The sequence below is a fragment of the Prionailurus bengalensis genome, chromosome B4, assembly GCF_016509475.1.
Source record: "Prionailurus bengalensis isolate Pbe53 chromosome B4, Fcat_Pben_1.1_paternal_pri, whole genome shotgun sequence".
NCBI lineage: Eukaryota > Metazoa > Chordata > Mammalia > Carnivora > Felidae > Prionailurus > Prionailurus bengalensis.
In genome coordinates this window covers 73,014,224-73,035,648 of record NC_057358.1, presented here as the reverse complement: position 1 = coordinate 73,035,648, position 21,425 = coordinate 73,014,224, and the positions used below count along the sequence as shown (strand labels likewise).

Sequence of the window (21,425 nt, the reverse complement as noted above, 5' to 3'; positions counted from 1 at the left end):
CACGCAAACCATCTCACGTCCAGGTCCCCAAGGGCTTCCTTCATTGTCCACGGCGTCTTACCCGACTGCGCCGCCAAAGCAGCGCCAACTCGAGCGCCTTACACACTGCGCCTGCGCAGAGTCCGCCGAGTGGGAGGATGACAGCCTGCGGAAGACGTTTCCCAGAAAGCCCGCGCCACTCGCTGCCGTCCTCCCGCCCGCTCACAGGCCGCGTGACGTCACTCCGCCCGCCACGTTCCTCGTCGCTAAGGGTGGTTTGCCAGCGCCCCCCAGTGGTCCGGTTGAGCGCTGCAGCGGTACGCGCAGGGCCCAGCAAACGAGTAGGGAGAGGGCTGCGGGTGCTGCTGCCGCCGTCGTCACCGTAGCGCGCCGACATGTGGCGGCGCGGCTGAGCGGAGCGGAGCGAAGGGGGAGAAAGGGGGAGGGCACGCGCGGGGAGGGGAGGGAGGAGGCCAGACAAGGCGGGGGGAGGGGGAGCAGCGGTGGCGCAAGTCGCGCGGAGCAGCGCAGCCCGGGTCCGCTCCTTGCTCCGCCGCCACCTCCCGACCCGGCCGGTAGAGCCGGCGCTCCAGCGGCCCCCGGAACAACTCAAAGCGGACGAAGGAGTCCATGTTGGGGAACTTGGCGTCGTGACGGGGACCTAGGGACCTGCAGTGGGGCCGCCGCCGCCGCCGGAGCAAGCGCCTCGACCTCGGCCTGAGGTAAACACGGGCCGACCCCGGGGGCGGATGGGCTCAGGCGGCTGTCCGGGCGAAGTGGGGGCTGTTACGGGCCGGCGCAGAGCGGAGGAGCGGGCCCGGGGCGACAGGAGGGCGGACAAAGTTTCGGAATCGCGCGCGGCCCAGGCGGCGTTCTGCGCTTGGAGGAAAGTTGGAGCTGCCTCTCGAGGCAGGGGAAGCTGCGGCGGGGAGGGCCCCCCTTCCTTCTCGCTACCCTGCGAGGGAGGCCCCGCTTCGGCCGCCGCCGCCTCACAGTCGACACTCTGTCCCATTTCCTCCTTGTGGCCTACCCGCCTCCCCGCCGCTTCAGCCGGCGAAGCTTGTCCCCTGCCGGGTGCGGGGTCCGGTGGGGGGGGGGGGTGTTGAGGCTAGAGGTTCCACCACCCAGTCGCCACACAGGCACCCCCTCCCTGCAGTGGAAACGTGTCTGGCTGGGCTTCCGGGCGCTCTCCGACCCCCAAGTTCGCTTTACTTGGAAGACTTTGCTTTTGTCAATAGTGTCCAAGCCCGCTTGTGAAACCAAACTTTACTACGTCGTGACCTCTCAGTGCGCGAATAGGGAAGAGCCGGTGCTGCTAGGCATCGGCGTTTACCCCACGTCCTGAATTTCGAACTGTTCCCCCCCCCCCCCCCACCGCCCCCACAATTTTTAAACCCTTTTCCTGGGCTGACCACAAAAGGGCCGGATCTAAACTTAGCTTAATGAGTCGCTCCTCGTCTCACCTAGGAATTTTGAACCATCAAAGACGTTTCTTAACAGATTGCTGGCTGTCTTCGCACCCATATGCATTTTGAAAAATTGTTTTAAAAGTAAACCCCTGGTTTAAGTAGTTGGTGAAAACACTCAGAGATTCAAATGTTGTGAATTGTAAAATACCCCCAGCGTATTTCTGTAGCGTATTTCTGTCAGCGTCTACGAGTTGAGTGATTATCATTAATATTGGATTACGTTTTAATTAACATCTTTTATCATACCAACAGTGAACTGAGATCTTTAAGCAAAACTGATCGAAAAGTTTTTAATGTTTGGCTGGTAGATACTGATGTTAAATTTTCCCAATTTGTGAATTTTCATTGAATTACGGAAAAAGCATATTAATAGATGTAATTTTCATTTTAAAAGTTAACTCAAGCATAGGACTGCTTACCTCAGCAGAATATTGAAGGCAAAACGTTCTTAAATAATTGCTGTTTTTGAATTTTATTGGTAATTGTATTAAAATTTTGATAAGAATCAAGTCTCTTTCCAGACCATTGCTTTCTTCTTCCTATATCTTTGGCAGTTAGCTTAATCATCTCACCTCTTTGCTATTGGTTAAGAGCTGCAGTAAAAAGCTTGTGGGACTTTTATTTTTTTGTTGTTTTATTGGGCAGATGAAATTTTGAAATTGTCTTTGGATTTTTTTTGTTTTATTCTCTTAAGGATAATCTGAATCTACTTCGTATTGTGTTTATGCAATATGGGTTTTTAAGTTTGTAATTCTTACTGTAGCTGCCGCTTTTTCTTTGTAATATTTTTCAGTGCTTGCAAATGTGTTTATAATCATTCAGTTTTACTTCATTAGATGGTGACCTTTTTACCAGAGAATTTGAGTACATTTTAAGATTTTTGGTGGGCTAAGATTTGGTCGTTTGCTTACTCCTTGTGTACTCACACTGCAAAAACATTGTTCAGTATGTCATGAGGTTATAAAACTGTAGAAAAGAATAGAAAATTGTTTGTAAATATGCTGCCTGAAACGTGTCATGGAGAAAATCTTAAGGGTGATTTTTGGGATACATCTTTATGTGCTATTATTGGAGTCCATGAGTTAAAATCGAAATTTTTCAGGGGTCACTCAGCTTCCGCATTATTTTTTGGGCACGAGGCAGTGTGGCTAGGCATTTTTCCTGAAAAGCTGTGCTATTAACTAGAGATAGGATGAAACAGTGCAGTTACATGATGTTGTTGATTCACCATTAGTAGCATGTTTTAGTAGGAGTACAGTATTATGCTACTCATTGACTTATTACTGAACTTTTTAGGTACACCAGTGAGAGATGGTTGTAAAACCTAACTAAAGAGACTGGCATATGTAGAGGTAATAAAAAGAGTCAACCTTAGAATAATTTTCATTGGAACTTCCCATTAGGAAGCTCTGCCACCATCTATCCTGGTGTGTTAGTGATGTAGATTGGATCTTGACTTACCTAGCGCGGTGAAATAAAGAGGCTCAAAACCTAAATTGTTAATTATGGTCTCTGTCTGAAAGAATAAGTGAATAGCTTTGCACCTTATCTTGCATCTGAATTGTACTAACTGGTATTAGTACTGAGTAGAGCTCAGAGTTAAAATCTTGGTGTTCCCAAGATTCATCTTTGTGTTATCATTGTTGTCTTTTTTTAAAGTTGTGACTTTGTTCTTTCTAGTACTTAGGTACATAAAGTTTTACACATATAAAAACAACACCATCATCTCTCACTTGCAAAATAGTTTCCAAAAGTCTCACTATGACTTCTGTTTACCTATGATGTTTAACACTCAACAGCCAGAGTGATCCTGATGAAACTTGTCAAATCATGTCACTTCTCTTTTCAAATGGCTTCCCTTCTCAGTCATAGTAAAATGCATAGTACTTATGGTCTACCAGGCTCTGAGTGTTTCGCGTCTCCTCTTCCTCTCTGATTTGATTACCTCACTTTGTCCAGTCACCTTCCACTATGCTACTGAGAGTTTTCTCTGACTACTCTGTAAGACAGCAGACCTTCCCATGTTTCCTACCACTTTTTAAGCCAGATTTTCTGCGTAGCATTTATTAATTTCTAATATACTGTATAATTTATTATCTTAAATTTATTGTATTTCTTCTTCACTTTAATGCAAGTTCTGTGAGAACAGGGGATTTGTCACTTTGGGTCATTGTTTTGTCCCCAAACACCTGAACAATGCCTGGCACATAGTAGGTGCTTAGTAAATATTTAATAGATTAACCTGCTTTCAGCTGGAGACATTAAAGCAATAAAAACAGTAATTGTGGTTTGAAACTTTATGCAGTCTTTTGCATAAACTGCTAAGTTACTTTTATCCATGATTTACGTTCAGATCAGGGGACATATTTTTAAAGTAGAGGATTACAGAATGTGACCTTGGAACTGATTTATCAGGGTATAGAAGGAACTAAGAATACTTAGCTAAGGGTAGAGTGGTATAACTATCTTACTGTTTAAAATGCTGTCTTTTGGAAGCCAAATTATACTTATTTTTGGTAGTTACAGAAAGCAGAATTATGATTATGGTGATGGGTTTTGAAAGGGAGGAGAAGCAGCAAGAGTGGATGTGGGAAAATTAGTTAAGACTCTTATAGTAGTGTCCAGAAGAGATGAGGATAGCTTGATTTGGAGGTGGGCAAAAGTGAATGAAATTTGTAGTCACCAGGCCTCTGTTGATGGATCCAAAGTGAGGGAGATAGAAATTTCAGAGGTAAACAGCTGGGTGGAAGGTGATACCACATAAGGACCAAGGTTCTTTTGATTCTGACATACTGTATTTAAGGAACCTCTGGAACTTTCAGATGGAAATTTTTATAGGCAGTTAGATAATATGGTTCTAAATTTCAGAAGAGAGGTATCAGCTGGAAATAGAAAATTGAAGTCATTTATATAAGTAGTTGAAACTATAGGTGGAATCAATTGTCTAAGGGAGGGAATATAACTAGAATGGAATCACAGTGGCCCCTAATATGAAAAGTTTGAGGAAGGAATGTAAGCTCCCAAAGAATACTGTGAAGGTCAAAGAAGTATGAGTTGAGTGTGGTATTGTAGAGACCAAAGGAAGAGAGTATTTCAAGGGGAGAGTAATCAGTAGGGTCAAGTGTTGATGAGAGTTGAGTAATGTAAGAGCTTAAGATTTTTCATTGAATTTAACAATATGAAGCTCATTGGCCTTTTTAATAAGCTGGATAGTAAGCTTCTTATTTTCAAACTGATGCTCCTGTAATTGCTTGACTAGATGTAAAAGTACTGATATCAAAGGTTAAGAAATTATCTGCCCACATTACAGAAGATACCTAATGTTTCTCAAATATTTGCTGTGTGCCAGTCACTCTGTTTTAGACATTTTACATAAATTTTCGTTTGATCTTTTCAGTAGCCTTGAAATGTTGGGTGTATTAATCCATTTTACAGAAAGGAGTCTGAAGCTCTAGAGAAGTTTAATGACTTGCTAAGAAATACTCCACTCCATCTGACTCTTGGGCCTTTAGTTACTCATTATATTAGTTGGCCTCTCAAACTCTAGGTCAGTGCTGTCTAGTAGTAGACTTTTCTGTGATGATAAAAATACTGTGTGTCTGCTGCCAATACAGTAGCTAATGTGGCTGTTGAGCATTTGAAATATGGCCAGTGGGACCGAGGAACAAAATAGTGGTTACTGTATTCGACAGTGGGTATATATAGTGGGTCATTGAGAATCCCATAAATAATAAAGCAGAGTCTTTACTTACAATAAGAAGAGGTGCAAACACATACTCTTCATTTGGAGGGAGTACCATTTTACTTATATGCTAGTTTTAGGTACTATAAATGAATATTGTAGATAATCTTTTTCTTTTTTTAAAACAATTTCAAACTTTCAGAAAAGTTCCAAGTAGAATACAAAGAACTTTCTTCCTCTGAACCATTAAGTTGCAGACACCCATCCTGCTTAAGTCCCAAGTACAATACAAAGAAGTTTTTTAAAACCTTTAGCCATTTGAGAGTAAGCTGCAGATGCCTTCTCATCACCCCAAAGATAAAGACTTTCTTTTACATAAAATATATCAAAATAAGGAGATTAACATCACTATATTACTACAATCTAACTCTCAGACCTTGCTCGGGTTTTGTCAGTTTCCACAGTAATTTCATTTGTAAACAGGAGGATCCAGTTCAGAATTCTGTATTGCATTTAATTGTAATGTCTTTTTATACTCCTTCAACTTAGAACAATCCCTCAGATTTTTCTTGATTTTCATGACCTTGACACTTCAAGAGATTACAGGTTAGTTTTGTCGTTAGATGTCCCTCGATTTAGATTTGCCTGATATTTCCTCATGGTTGGATTCAAATTGTGTTTTTTGGCAGGAGTGTCTCAGTAATGATGTGTGTTCTCATTGCATCCTATCCTGTGGCATACGATTTCAGTTTGTGCCATCGCTGATGATGTACACTTTGATCACTTGAGTTAGATGAATTCTCCCAAGCTTCTTCACTAAAGTTTCCCCCCCCCCCTCAGTAATTAATAAGTATTTTGTGGAGAAGTATTTTGAAACTTTATAAATCTTTATCACATTTGCTATTTATTCTCAAAATGCCCCAGTTTGGCCACTGAAAGCCCCTTCCAGCTAGTTTCTGTGTTTTGACTTGCTTTGAGCACTTCCTTACCGTTTGATGCAAGAAAATGTCCCAGGTTCACCTTGTACATACTTTCCCTGCTGTAGCCATAGAATCAGCTGTTTCTCCAAGGAGTGGTTTCTTTCAGTGAAAGGTATTTAGAAAACCTAGATTTGGGTGATGTATGTATTTCTATGTCTATATATAGAAAACCATGAGCTGGTACCAATTTTTCCAATTTCAAAACGTGTTTGTTTTCTAGTGTTTGTTCTCGTTTTCTCCCTTTCCAAATTTATAACTCTCTTCTCTTACAAGGAGAAACCTGATTCCCAATATCCTTGGGATCAGTCACCAAAATGTAGCCAAACTTCTGTTGCCACTGCTGCTTTCTCTCCTGTGAATATCATTTTCACTCTTCTTAGGCTCTGATTTCTTGTGCCAAGATGCATTCCTCACTTTAGGCTCCTCAGATAGTTCATACTGAGGATGTCACCATTCTGCTTGACTTCTATCTAGTACCTCACTCTGGGCTCCCTCACCATCCTACATATGGACACCTTGCTCATTAATGTGGACTCCAACACCTCCAGGGAGAAAACCAACATACAGATATGTTTCTTAAAGATTGTACTTATTGTTTCTATAAAAGATTATCACACCAAAACTTTTAATGAAAATTATGATCAGATATGTTCTCACTTTAAAATTTAAACCCTCTTGAGACTCTCACATCTCTGTTAGCGATAAGACTAATCTTCCTCCTTATTTTCCCTTTTATCCGAGAGTTCTCAGATGTACTTTTAGGGGAGTCTTCTTAACGTAATTTTGACAGTAAAGTGAAAATAGTTCTTTGGAGGGGTGCTTGGGTGTCACAGTTAAGTGTCAACCTTTGGCTCAGGTCATGGTCTCATGGTCCATGAGTTCAAGCCCTGCATCAGGCTCTGTGCTGACAGCTCAGAGCCTGGAGCCTGCTTCAGATTCTGTGTCTTCCTCTCTCTGCCCCGCCCCCACTCACGTTCTGTCTCTTTTTCAAAAATAAATAGACATCAGAATAAATATAAACATGAAATAAATAGTCCATTCGACCTAGCTTTGCATTCTAGTTGTCCCATATACTGATTGTCACCTTTTATTGGTGACTTAATAGTGTCCTCGCCTATTTTAATTTTTAAGTAACATTTGCCTAAGTCTAGTGGTAATAGTAGCTATCTCCATCTCTGTTGTTTTATACCCTTAAGTTAACTCCACTTAGTGATTTTCAAACCTTTTTAATGCAGTGTTACTAACGTTCAATGTTGGTGGTGTTTAAAAATTTTAAATGTACTGTAGTATGGTATTTTGAGGGTTAAATGTGCAAAGATATATCAGGTGGTTTTAATTTTTAAAATGTACTGAGGTTTGGTATTTGAGTATTAAATGTGCAAAGACATGTCACAGTTTATTGCTGGATGAGCATTTTCCCTACCGATAATCTTGTGATCCAGGTTTGTTGATATCTATGTGTCTCTTAGGTCTGGGAATGAAACATGGCCTTTGCCCTTGAGGGGCTTATTCCTAATCAGGCCTACTTTATTGCTCCCCAGTATTCTTCCATTTTTTTCCTAAGTACTTTTCCATACATTTCTTTTTTCTTCCACTTCCTGCTGCTGCATTACTTTCAAAACCCCCATTTTAAACATGTCAAAATAGATAAATGGGATAGAGGTGTACTTTTCCTTAGTGATTTTCGCTTTTTACAAAACAAAATTTAAGTCCTGCCTTGGACTTAAACTTCTAAGTCCATTTACATTCTGGCCCATGATTATTCTTTACCCTTATCTCCTATTGCTGTCCTAAGTGAGTTCTTTCTAACTAAATGAGTCCTGAAAAATGCCTGTAGCTCACATTTGGCACTTAGCATATGCTATTCTGTTGTTCATCTTTTGTATCCTATTTCTCCAGCTCTACTTTTTGCAGCTGGAAGGGGTATAGTATCTTTATCTGTCTTTGTATTCCAATGCCAGGCTCAATACCCTGGCCAAAGTAGTAGTTCAGCAGCTTAAAGTAAGCAAAAACAAATATAAATAGTAAAGAGAGCAGCCACAGCAACACTGCCTTGAAAATTCTCTGGGATCAGTGAAACAGCTTACAAATGATAAATGATCTGTTAAGGTAAATATACTTGTAACACTATTTTGTATGCTTAGATCACCTGTCAAGAAAATTGTTTCTTTAAATTATTGTTCTAATGGGAATAAATATTAATAACTTACAAAATTTGTAAGCTATCATTCACCTGAAAATCTTATCATAGAAGAGCCTTCAGATAGGACAGCTTTAATGCATTAAGGCCATATTTCTTTAGGAACTGTTGTACATGTGCAGTTACTTAGACGTCAACATGAGTAATATGAGGGAGATGCATGAAACAGAAAATAGCTTTATTTTTTCAAAACTGCTACAGAAGTAGATGAAACTAAAATTGAATGAAGGAGAAACAAAGCCAATCAAGCCCTTAAGAGAAATATAAAATATATTTTATATTAGTATAGTCACTCCAACTTTCTTTGACTATTGCTATGGTATATCTTTTTCCATTCTTTCATTTTGACCTATGTCTTTGTATTTAAAGTGAGTTTCTTAAAAAGCAGAATCAGACCTATAAATATAGAGAACAAACTGATGGTTGCCAGAGGGAAGGGGAGTGTGGGAGGATAGGTAAAATGGATAAAGGGGAGTGGGAGATATGGGCTTTCAGTTATGGAATGAGTAAATCACAGGAATAAGAGGCACAGCATAGAGAACATAGTAATATTCTAATAGCATTGTATGGTGACAGATAGTAACTATACTTGGGGTGAGCATAGCATAACATGTAGAGAAGTTGAATCACTGTTGTACACCTGAAACTAATGTAACATTGTGTGTCAACTATACTCAAATAGAAAATTAAAAAAAAAAAAATTGAGTTTCTAGTAGACAGTATGTAATTCAGTGTTTTTGTAAAATCTAATCTGATGATCTTTTATTTAGTGTGTTTAGGTTATTTACATGTAATTATTGATATATACTATTTTGTTCCCCATTTCCTGCCCTTTTTTCAATTATGTGAATATATTTAATATCCTACTTTAAATTCATCTATTGACCTTCTGCCTGTATCTCTTTAAATTATGTTTTAGTGATTGCTTTAGGCTTACTCTTGACAACTAGAAATGTGGCCAGTTTGAATGGAGACATAGGCTGTAAATGTAAAATACACACCAGATTTCAAAGACTTACTACCACAAAAAGAATACACAGTGTCTCATTTAATAAGTTTTTTTTGTACTGGTTACATGTTGGATGTTAATATTTAAACATATTGGGTTAATAAAATATACTAGGTTGATATTTTAACTTTTAAAATATGGCTACTAGAAAATTTAAAATTACATATGTGGCTCACATTGTATTTCTGTTGAACAGTGCTGCTCTAGGGATTATAATATGTATACTGAGACATTCACAATCTATGTGGAGTTAATATTTTTACCACTTAAAATGAATGTAGAAGCCGGACAACTTCCCCAGTGACCTTTATGTTAAAGTTGTTGTATGATTACATGTATATGGAATGAAAATCCACCAGACAGTAATTTTTGCTTTCAGTAATCATATATTTTTTAAAGAACTTAAGAGGAGAAAAGTAGTCTCTTATTTTAGCTGTTGACTATTTTCTTGTTCTTTGTTAATGAAATTTCAAGTTTCTCTCATTTCTCCTCAGCTTGAAGAATTTCCTTTAGTATATGTTTTAAAATATTCTTGCTTTTTCTTTGTTTTTCTTAACTGAAAACTTTCCACTTTCATTTCTGATAGATTTCTTTATTAGATATAGAATTCTGGGTTGACAATTCTTTAGCACTAAACGTCTGGCTTCTTGGATCCCGTTGTTTCTGATGAGAAGTTTGCAGTAATTTGAATCATCAATTTCCTCTGTATGCTGTTTCTCTATTTTAAATATATTTTTTTTCTTTTACCTTTACTTTTTTGCAGTTGATTATGATTTGTCTGAGCATGTTTATCTTTCTTTTGAGTTAATCCTATTCGGTATGTCCTAAAATTTGTGAATTTTGAAATTTGGGAAGGTTTTGGAAATTATTTCTGCAAAAATTTGTTTATGTACTGGTCTCTTTCTTTTACTTTTCTAGAACTCAAATGGCAAAAATAGAACTTTGAATGTTGTCCAGAGGACCCCGAGACTCTTCATTTTCTTTCACTCTTTCACTTCTCTGTTCTTCAGATTAGATCATTTCTTTCTCACATTTACTGACTCATTCCTTTATGTTTCCAGTCTGTTGTTGAAATCTTATTTCAGATACTGTATTTTTCATTTCTAAAATTTCCATTTGTTTCTCTATTTTTTTAAGTTTAACTTTTTTTAATGTTTATTTATGTTTGAGAGAGAGACAGAGCTTGAGTAGGAGAGGGGCAGAGGGAGATGGAATCAGAATCCAAAGCAGGCTCCAGTCTCTGAACCATCAGCACAGAGATCATGACCTGAGCTGAAGTTGGAGGCTTAACCGACTGAGCCACCCAGGCGCCCCTGTTTCTCTATTTTTTATAGCTACTGTTTCTCTCCTGAGAACCTCTGCCTTCCATTTATTACTGAAGTGTTAATACTTTTAATATCTAGTGACTTGGATTAGGATCTGTTTTCTTTTCCGACAAAGGGCTAGTGAATTCCAATCCTACTACTTATAACTGACTTTGTGACCTTAGAAAAGTTACTGAATTTCATTGTATATAAGATGGAGATGTCTTTGCAAAATATTGTAAAGGCTAAATGAGATAACTTAGGAAATGTCAGAATGTAATAGCTAGAAATAGTATGGAAAACATACCCAGAAGTCCAGCTCCTGGGGCATTTGAAGCATTTATAGTAAAATTACATTAGGAAAGAATCCCAATATTTGCCCACGCCTGATGTGAATGTAAAAGAATGTTCTTTCTTTTTTTATTTTTAAAGTAAGTTTTCATTGTAAGTCATGTATTTCCAGATTAGAATAGTAATGTTTTATAGAAGTAGGATTGTGTAATGCCTTGTTATGTGTGAAATATTCATTTGAGAATACATTGATTATATACCTATGTAACATGAAATGGTATTTATCTGAGATAACTACCTAACAAGTTTAAGAAGTTCAGATAATAGGCAGAGCTGGAATAAAGAGAGAGTGAATGTCTTGCTTACTACACAAACAATTGCTTTTTTATTTTCAATACTTGTTTCACTATAGCAATTTGTACCAATTTAGAAAGTATTAGAGAGTGACAATTCTTGAGGAACCAAAGAGTTCCTCAAGACATTTAGCATCTGTACAAATTAGAGACTAATTTCTGGAGTTGAAACTATAATGTAAGTAAGGTTGGTAAAATTTTGTTTAAACAGAACAGAGGAGTATTTTAGAAGCAGTGTTTTGAACATTGTCCCTTTTTTCCCTGTTGTCATAGATGAAATCCCATTTCCATTCTTCTGCAACAAGCATTCGTATGCAGTCACTTATTGTCATTAATTCCTCTTCTTAATTCTTAGGATTTGTTTCTTTATTTGCAGGTGTTTCCTGTGCTATATATATATGTTTTTGGGATGTGGGTTGACCAAGATCGCTGTTTTGGGTCGGGAGTCTTTGTAACACAGGACAAGGATTAAGTTAAAGATATAATTGACAGTGTTTCTGTTTTGGATTAGAAAAAAAGATACCAGTTCTTCCTCTGCTTCCTTTACTTCCATCCAGGATGCCTTTCTTCTCTTGCCTGTTCTGCTTGTGAGAGGGTATGGTGTTGATCCCAAGGGCTCCTCCTGGGATAGTTCTCTTGGGAAGTTTGATTGTGAAATGAATCTCTTCTTTTTTTTTTGTCTTTAATAGGCATAATACTTAATCTTCTGAATGTAAACTCTGCTTTTCCACACTTGTTACTCTTCTCAAGGGACCTATAATAAGCATTGAGGAATTACTGATAAAAAGAAACCAAAAATGTAAGAACTTTAAGTTTGCCTCTGTCACTTGAATTAGTTATATTATTGTGTTTTAGTAGATGGGGATGCAAAAATGGAGAGGAGAATCTTGAAGACAAGTGAAGATTGCAGGCAACTCCCCTTTCTGTTCCCTCCACCATACCTTAAGCAGCGGTGGAGTTATTAAAGAAAAATTGCATAAATATTGAGTAGGTTTTTTTTTAAGTTTATTTATTTATTTTGAGAGAGAGCATGTGCATGCACAAGCAGGGGAGGGGCATGGGAGAGGAAGAGAGAATCCCAAGCAGGCTCCACACTCTCAGCACAGAGCCCAATGTGGGACTTGATCTTAAGAACCGTGACAGAATTGCATGAATATATATTGAAATTATTGGACGACATAAGAGGATACTGCCCTATAATGTTTCTCATTTGAAGAAATAGTGGAAGCCTTTCATATGATTTATCAAACTCTTTATGGTAATGTATCCATGCACATAGAAAGCACTTGTTTTTTGTTTTTGTTTTTTGTTTTTTTAAATTTTTTTTAACATTTATTATTGAGAGACAGAGAGACATAGAGCATGAGCAGGTGAGGGGCCAAGAGATGGAGAGACACAGAATCTGAAGCAGGCTCCAGGCTCTGAGCTGTCAGCACAGAGCCCGATGCGGGGCTCGAACCACAAACTGTGAGATCATGACCTGAGCCAAAGTCGGACGCTTAACCGACTGAGCCACCCAGGTGCCCCTTGTTTTTCTTTTTAAAATAAAGTATTGTGGGGTGCCTGGGTGGCTCAGTCAGTTAAGTGTCTGACTCTTGATTTCAGCTCAGGGCATGATTTAATGGTTGTGAAAGTGAGCCCCGTGTCAGGCTCTGTGCTGTGTTTGGAGCCTGCTTAAGATGCTCTCTCTCCCTGTCCCTCTGCCCCTACCTCCCACATGCTCTGTCTCTCAAAAGAAATAAAGTATTGCATCATAGATGTATTCTCATAGAGTGGACACCTGTCACATAAGAGTGTAACCCAATTGGGGAGTGAGCTGTAGTGCCTTTCTTACCCCAAACAATGAAAAACTGGTCAGCTCCATACCATTAGTAGGGTATTGGAACTGACCTATTTCTACACTGCCCTAGAATTTAGTGGGGTTGTGGGGCGCCAGGGTGGCTCCGTTGGTTAAGCCTCTGACTTCGGCTCAGGTCATGATCTTGTGGTTCATGAGTTCAAGCCTTGCGTTGGGCTCTGCTGTCAGCACAGAGCCTGCTTCAGATCCTCTGTCCCTCTCTCTCTCTACCCCTCCCCTGCTTGCTCTCTCTCTCTCTCAAAAATAAACATAAAAAAAAATACTGGAAAAAAAAGAATTTAGTGGGGTTGTAAAATTGTGCCTGTTGCTTTTAATCTCTCTGTCTCCATGGGCTATAGAATACACGATCTTTTAGTGTTACAGAAATGTAGGAACCAGAAATAGAAAATGCAAATACCTCCTCTCAAGCTTATCAGTGGTGATATAACCGTGGGTGGCTTCTGTTGTTGGTGATAGTATAGAACCATTGGAAAGACAGACTATGAAGGTGTCAGTGAAGCCATACCTTTGTTAAAAATGTTAACAATTTATGTTCTAGCCCAAAATTGTTTTTTCATGTTAGTCTTTACTTTTAAAACATTTTAAATTTTACTAACATATGTTAAAATTGACCTTTTTTGGGTGTGTAGTTCTGTGACTTTTAATACATGTATTTGTATTACTACCATCAGAGTCAGGATTTAGAATGGTTCCATTACCTCCAAAAAGCTCCCTCATGCTATCTTTGTAGTTAAACCTTTCTCAAATTGTTATCAGGTGACCACTGATAACAATTCTTTATCATTACAGTTTTTACCTTTTGCGAATATCATATAATAATGCAACTGTGTAGTATGTGACCTTTTGGGACTGGCTTCTTTCAGTATATTGTCTTTAAGATTCATTCAAGTTGTTGAGTGAAGCTCTGGTCCATTCCTTTTTTCTGTTTCTGTTTTTGTTTTTATTTTGGTTGAGTAGTATACCATTGTATGGCTGAATGCACCATAGTTCGTTTATTTAGATTATATCTAGTTTATCAGTTCTTTCTTATACTATCTTTGGTTTTGGTATCAGGGTAGTTGGGAAGTATTTATCTTCCATTTTCTGGAGGAGATTGTGTTGAACTGGTATTGCTTCTTTAAGTGTTTAGTAAAATTCACCAGGGAAATTATGTGGGCCTAGGGATTTCCTGTTTTGGGAGGACTAGATTTAATTTCTTTAAACAGTACTAGGGCTATTCAGTGGTATTCTGCTTAGTTTCGCCAGAGGTTTAAATTTCATTGATTTTTTTTCCCCTAAAGAATGGGGTTTGAGTTTCATTGATTTTTCTGTTTTTCTGTTTTCAATTTCATTGATTTCTACTCTATTTCCTTCCTTCTGCCTGCTCTGTATACATTTTTATTTAATTTTAGTTTAGTTTTTTAACATAGAAATTTAGGTCATTGATTTGAGACCTTTTCTGACCTTTGATGCAGTCATGCTTTCGCTACATCTCATGTATTTTAACTATTGATATATTTGGATTTAATTCTACCATTTTATTTTTTTGGTTCCCTCTTTTCTTCTGTAACCTCTTTCTTTGGATTATTTGAACATTTTTTAGTATTCCATCTTAATTGTGTTTTTGCCTATATATCACTTTTTTAATGATTACTCTAAGGATTGTAATATGTCCATTTATTGTTCACAGTTTCCTTAGAATCAGTATTTTATCATTTCAGGTGAAATACAGAAATCTTATCACCCTGTAGGTCCTTTACCCTTTTCTCTGTATGTTGTAATTGTCTTGTGCTACATTTACATGCATTGGAAATTCTATTAGAAAGTGTTGTGATGTTTGCTTTTAATTGCCAAACATTTTAAAGAATTCAAGAGGAGGATAGTTAGTTATATTTATCCAGATATTTATCACTTCTGTTGCTCTTTTGTCATTTCTCATGTTGTATTTAAGGATGATTTCACTAGATTGAGGATTCTAGGTTTACAGTTCTTTTCTATTTTAAGCACTTCAAGAATATTGTTCCACTTCCTCTGGTCTATGTAGTTTCTTTTCTTTTTCTTTTTTTTAAGATTTTATTTTTAAGTAATCTCTACACTTGATGTTGGGCTCCAACTTAAAACCTCGAGATGAAGAGTCACATACTCTTCCAACTGAGTCAGCCAACTGGCCCTGGATAAATGTAGTTTATGATGAGATGTCACTAGTTATTCAAATCATTAACCCACCTTCCCCTCATAATTAATTCCTTGTTTTTTCAGTCTGCTTGCAAGATTTTTTTATTTGTAACTTTTAGCAGTTTGACTGTGATATGTCTAGGCATGATCATTATCCTGTTTGGAGTTTGTGAGACTCTTGAATTTAGAGGTTTATATATCTTCACCAAATTTGGGAGTTTCTGGCCATTATTTCTCTTCGTCTTCCTTTTTTTGTACTGCACTCATTTTCCTCTGCTTGGACTCTTGATGTGAATGTTAGGGTTTTAGTGTTCTCCCACAGGTCCCTGAAACACTGATATTTTCAATATTTTTTCTGTTGTTCACATTGGGTACCTTCTTTTGATCTGTCTTCAAGTTCACTGACTTTCTGCTGTTGAGTCCAATATATTTTTTTTTTTTAATTTTTTTTTTTCAACGTTTATTTATTTTTGGGACAGAGAGAGAGACAGAGCATGAACAGGCGAGGGGCAGAGAGAGAGGGAGACACAGAATCGGAAACAGGCTCCAGGCTCTGAGCCATCAGCCCAGAGCCTGACGCGGGGCTCGAACTCACGGACCGCGAGATCGTGACCTGGCTGAAGTCGGACACTTAACCGACTGCACCACCCAGGCGCCCCGAGTCCAGTATATTTTCTATTTTAGTTATTGCATTTTTCAGTTCTAAAATTTCCATTTGATGGTTCTTTATTCTTTTTTTTTTTTTTTTTTGCTGTGACTTTCCAGTTTTCAATTTGTTTCAAGAATATTTGCTCTTGAGCATTTTTATACCTGCTTTCAAGTCTTTGTCAGAGAATTCATCCAGTGCTCTAATATCTGTGTTATCTTAGTGTTGTTTCTGTTGATTCTTTTTTCCCACAGAAGTTTTGAGATTTTTCTGTTCTCTCTGCCAAGTAATTTTGGGTTGTGTTTTGGAGATTTTGAACATTATGATATGAATCTTAGTGTCTTATTTAAATGATATGGAGAATGTTGAGATTTTTGTTTGGACGGGTAGTTGATTCAGTTGGATTTTAGGCCACAAGCTCCAGCCAGCTTTCTTTAGGTTGCAGTTTTAATCTGTTCTGTTTTCAAAAGCTTTGCAGTACTATTTGGATTTTTCCCATATGTGCACTACCCAGTAGCCAATCTGACCTGCATGGGGGTTTATCCTATATTTTAGTCTTCAGAGCCTCCAGTATGCTACTTAGGGTTAAATCTATAGGTGTGCAGCTTAGAGGTGAGCTAGGAGTTCATAAACAACTTATAAGTTGCTAAGTGCTTTCCTCTCTGTTATGTCCATGGTATTTTCTAGGTCCCTGGGACCTCCCTCCCCATCCCTTTTCTATCCTCTGGCTAGAAACCCCAATCTTCATTTCATTTGTTCCACTGTGGTGCGTATTTTCTACAGTTGTATCTGGAGCCAAGTGCCAGAAGACAGGAGAAAAATTGAAATTATTCCAGTTTCTTCAGTCAGTGAAGATGGTCCCTTTCCTTAAGAGTTTTAGGCTCCTGCTGGCTCTGCTGTTGCCACTGTTGCAGCTGTCACCGTAAGATTGCTTGGGAATTGGGTTGTGGGGAGTGAAGAACAGAAGAAAGAGGAGATTTCCCTTACTCTTTCTAAGCAGTTAGGGGACTCCTTTTCTACTCTTTGGATAGAAATAGAGGGCTTTTTCCTAGAGCTTTTGCTTTCTCCATTGTTACCAACAGCCACTTTCTGGGTTTTAGGCTACGTTAAGCCCAGACTGGGGCAAAACTGGATGGGAAAAATTAAAAGCCCACTACCAGTTTGATAATATATCAGATTCTGGGCTCTTCCCCAGTCTACCTGCTATTATTTACTTTCTAAATTTCAATTAGCTGCTCCATTTATTCTGTCTGGGTTTTATAGTTTCAGTCAGTGAGATTAACAAGGTGGAATGTGCTTACTCCATTTTACTCAGAACCAGAACTTCTCAGTTTACTTATCAATTTTGGAATGTAATGGCTACTTGAATCTCCTTATTTTGGTTAAATATGGTTTGTCAGTTACTTTTTTTTTTTTTTTTAGTATATGTGTGATCTTGTGTGTAACAGTGTAACCTCTGTTGAGGAGATGATGTTACATTAAATGTAAAAGGAAATAGGAAATTTAATTTCTCTTTTAGAGCATAGCGTTCATGAACTCTAATTTTCCATAATTATTTAGCATTTGAAAAACTGTTTTCCTGTTTTCAGTTTAATCTGTATTTTCTGCCTGAGGATTTCCGGCTTGCCTTTCACTTTGGAGATGTTTTATTCTTTATTCATTGTAACCTTTTAAAAATGCTTTGTTTCAATAATTAAGTTATAGGTCACTGTAAAGCTTAGTATGAGGTGGCATACCTCGTATTAGTTGACTCTTTTGGCTCTCACATGTTGCAGACACTGCACAAGAATTTTAGAGATATTCTGAAGCATATCTTCACTTCCTAGATTGCTATGTGAAGCTGATTTTGTTATAAGACTGGTAAGTGTAGATGACTTCATCTTTTTTATTTTCAGTTTACTTGCTAAGCAACAAGATACGAGATTATTTGTTCATCAGTGAATAGTGCTTGGAAAACAAGCTTTTTTCTGGATAGAGGCCTAGAACCAAGGAATTGAATATGAGGTTCCTAGAAATTCCTGTTGTTGATCAGCTGCTGACAAGCAACCAAGTCACTAATAATCTTCTCAAAAACTGACCCAGAAAGTATTTCTAGGGACCAATGTGCAGTAGTAACTTAAAGCAGAGCTTGTGGCTTATCTGTTCAGGCTGCTGTAATAAAATACCACAAACTGGGTAGCTTATAAGCAATAGAAATTTATTTCTCATAGTTCTGGTGGCAGGAGGGTTGGGTGAGGGCCTCTTCCATGTCACAGACTTAACCCTTGCATCCTTGTGTGGTAGACGGGGCTTCGGATCTCTCTTAGCCTCATTTATAATACAGGCCCTAATCTCATTCATGAGGGTTCTACTTTTTATGACTTAAGCACTTTTGAAAGGCTCCACTTACTAACATCATAACCTTTAGGAGTTAAGATTTCAGCATATGAATATGAATATGAATTTTAGGGGATGCAAACATTCAGACCGTAACAGCGTGTAAATGAACCCACTAAAGCTAAAATTGATTCAAAGTCTTGCATTTCATACCCATTTCAGTTTTACTGTTGATAGTTATAAAGTTCGGGTGAAATTGAAGCTATTGGTAGAAATGAAAATTTTGTTGCTGTTTTTGTAAATTTAGATATCATAATTTGTTGGTTCTTTATTGTACTTTCCGGTCAAAAATTTTATTTTTAACTGAAAAAAACGTGATGTTGAAAAAATACATAACTGTTGTGATCACGAATAAAGAGAAATTGGTGTGTTAAAGGAATGAACATTTTGTTTATTAAAGACCTGTTATTTTTTAAAATTTATGATGTTCAGTTAGATAATTCATATACTCGGATAATTGCATTGAAATGTATTATTTTATAAAATTTGAAGAAAAAGATAATTCTATCAGTATGTATGTCCCAACCATTAATCTGAAAAACTTTTTTGGAGGATAAGCCTTCATGGTGTGGGTTCAGGCACATTGGTGTCTTTTATGTTTTCCTGATGGTCATTTCCGTATAGGAAGTCTAACATCGGGAGAACTTCAACTTACCTGTGTATCCTTTCTTTGTTTTGAAAATTAAAATTCTGTCATGTTAAAATTGGTAATTCCAGTTCTGAGTCCTTTAAGGATGGAAATGCCACAGTGGTACAGAATGGTCAGGGGGTTAGAAAAATATACTTTTAAATCTTTTGGTCTCAGTTGGGAAGCCTTTTTTACAAATGCACATATGTTGCAAGGATTTGGTGTTCATTATGTGCTCCTGTTAAATCTTGTGCTTACCCCCATTACAGCACCTGGGTACTGCATTGTAACTGTTGGTTTCTGTTTTTGTTTTTGTCAGGTGTGTCAGTATGGAAGACCTAATGGTACCTAGAAAATAGGGGCACTGACTAAATATTTATTGAATGAAAAAATAAGTTAAAGACAAGCTGTAGGAAAGTGGGGAGTCTGGTGTAGGCCTATTTGAAAAAAGAGGGGAAAAAAAGTGATTACTGGTTAAGTGTACTTAATATCTGGAGTTGAGGAAGTAATTTAAATTCTAGTAGTTGTTAAGTTTCTGTATGTTTTTCTAAATTGTCTTCATAGGTGATATGACCAGTCTATTAGTTGGGGTAGATTTTTTCTAATTCTCCATTACATTGTTTTCAATTGATTTTTTCCTGTATGCTGAAATGTGACTTCTTGTGCTTCTCTCACTAAACAAAATGTTATTATTATTTTTGCCTCCATTACCTGTTTGTATCTTCATATGTGAAGGCATAGGCTTAACTGTGTCATGCATTCTAAATAAATTATCACATTCAGGGCCCTCTGGAATAAATCCTTCTTTATATTTTGTTGTTCTCTTTTATTCTAAACCCAAGATAAATATGGGAACAGCTGGGTGAAAGTGAAGTAAAATAGGACTGATTTTCATAATTCTCTCCGCAGAATCATTTGATGGAAAACTGATTGCATAACTGCTTGACCTGAAGAATTTTAAAGGTAAGAGAGCTTGTGAATATTTGTATATATATATATAAATATACTTGTATTTTTATATACATGGTTTGCTGGAGTTGCCATATTAAAACTGCTTAGTAGTGTTTTATCTCCTGTAATTATATAAAATAGGAAATATGATACAAAAATCCTAGGATTATTTTTTTGGAGTCCTAAACTTTGTCTTGCTTCAACCTTTTTACTTCTAGATAAATAGGAATTTTGATAAATACTGTCAGTATAGAATACAGAACGTATTTATCCTTGTATAAGATTTGTTTGAAAAGCAATTTGACAATTTAAATTTTGTGAACTTTTTACTCTTCACATTCGTTCTATATGTGGATATTTGAAATACAGAAGTTTTTTTAACAATGAAAATCTGTTCTTAGAGCATATAGGTTTACCAATCTTATATCTTATGGTATACCTAAGATTTTGGGGGTAGGGTGGTGTTCATGTTCTTGTGTTTGTGCCTCTGTGCTATTTGTTGAGTTCTTTTTTGCTAGTCTTGCTGCTTGGCACTTTAAAAGGATTATGTGATTATGTAATTTAGTCCTCATAATGACTGGTTACTACTGTTATTTCCATTTGATAGATGAGGAAACAGGCTTAAAGATGTTAAGGTCACTCAGCTAGTAAGTGGCAGACTAGTTGAAATTTGAACCTAGACAGGTTTCTTTGTAAAACCTGTACTTGAAGAGACATTCCTGTCTCTATACTGAACAGTACTGGTGTTAAACCTCCAGCAACCAACCTGTAGGTTAGGGATATTTTAAACAAAAACTTGTCAGAATAGCCCATTAGAAGCAAAGAAGTGTACTTACAAAGTCTAATAAAATTATACAGTAGAAATCGGGTAGAAAAAAACAAAACTTTGGGAGCATTTTGTAAGGGACTTAAAAATCAACAGTGACAGTGCAGGACTGAGTTGATTATGTAGCAGAGAGACTGGAAAGGAAATAATTATTAAGCTGAAGGAGTTCATTGCCTTAACCCTACTCTGAAGTGAATTAGTTAGAGGCACTAGAGCAAATATCTGTGATAGTTTAAGCCAGAATGATAAAATTAATGTAGATAAATCAACAAAATCACAGAGCCTTCAGGGGAGTTTTAAAAGGAACTCAAGGACAACATTGCAGAACCATTGACTCAGATGTGTAATAAGTAACTGTTGTGCCAGAGTATGGGTTGAATATGAATGTAGATAGATAGATGCCTATGCTTAAGAAAGCTTGAAGAGTTCTCTGCAATGAGGGACTGAGCCACATCTGTAAACTTTCTATGGGAAGGGCCAAAACGTAGTTACCTTAGGCTTTGCAGAGTATATGGTTTCTGTCGTAACTATTCATCTTTGCCATTGTAGTGCAAAAGCAGCCTTGGTCAATAGATAAAGGAATGAGCATGGCTGTGCTTTAACAAAACTTTATTTACAGAAATACTCAACCAGTTTTTTGACCACTGGTCCACCATAATGGATACTGTCCCTCCCTAGACATCAATAAAAAATAGCCTTCCTATGGTTTCTTCAGCTGA

General features: G+C 37.6%; 1 protein-coding gene across 5 annotated transcripts in view; it reads left to right on the top strand.

The window, feature by feature from the left end:
- The first annotated feature begins 478 nt into the window (after positions 1-478).
- SCAF11 (SR-related CTD associated factor 11) overlaps positions 479-21,425 on the top strand; it is a 71,082-nt gene continuing 50,135 nt past the window's right edge. For 3 of the 5 annotated variants that reach the window (XM_043563498.1, XM_043563497.1, XM_043563495.1), the window contains exons 1-2: positions 590-701; positions 19,839-19,892. The gene's annotated coding sequence lies outside the window, so the exon portion shown is untranslated. Of the gene's footprint in view, positions 702-19,838; positions 19,893-21,425 lie in introns of all 5 variants that reach the window. The other 2 variants (XM_043563496.1, XM_043563494.1) reach the window with 1 other exon arrangement.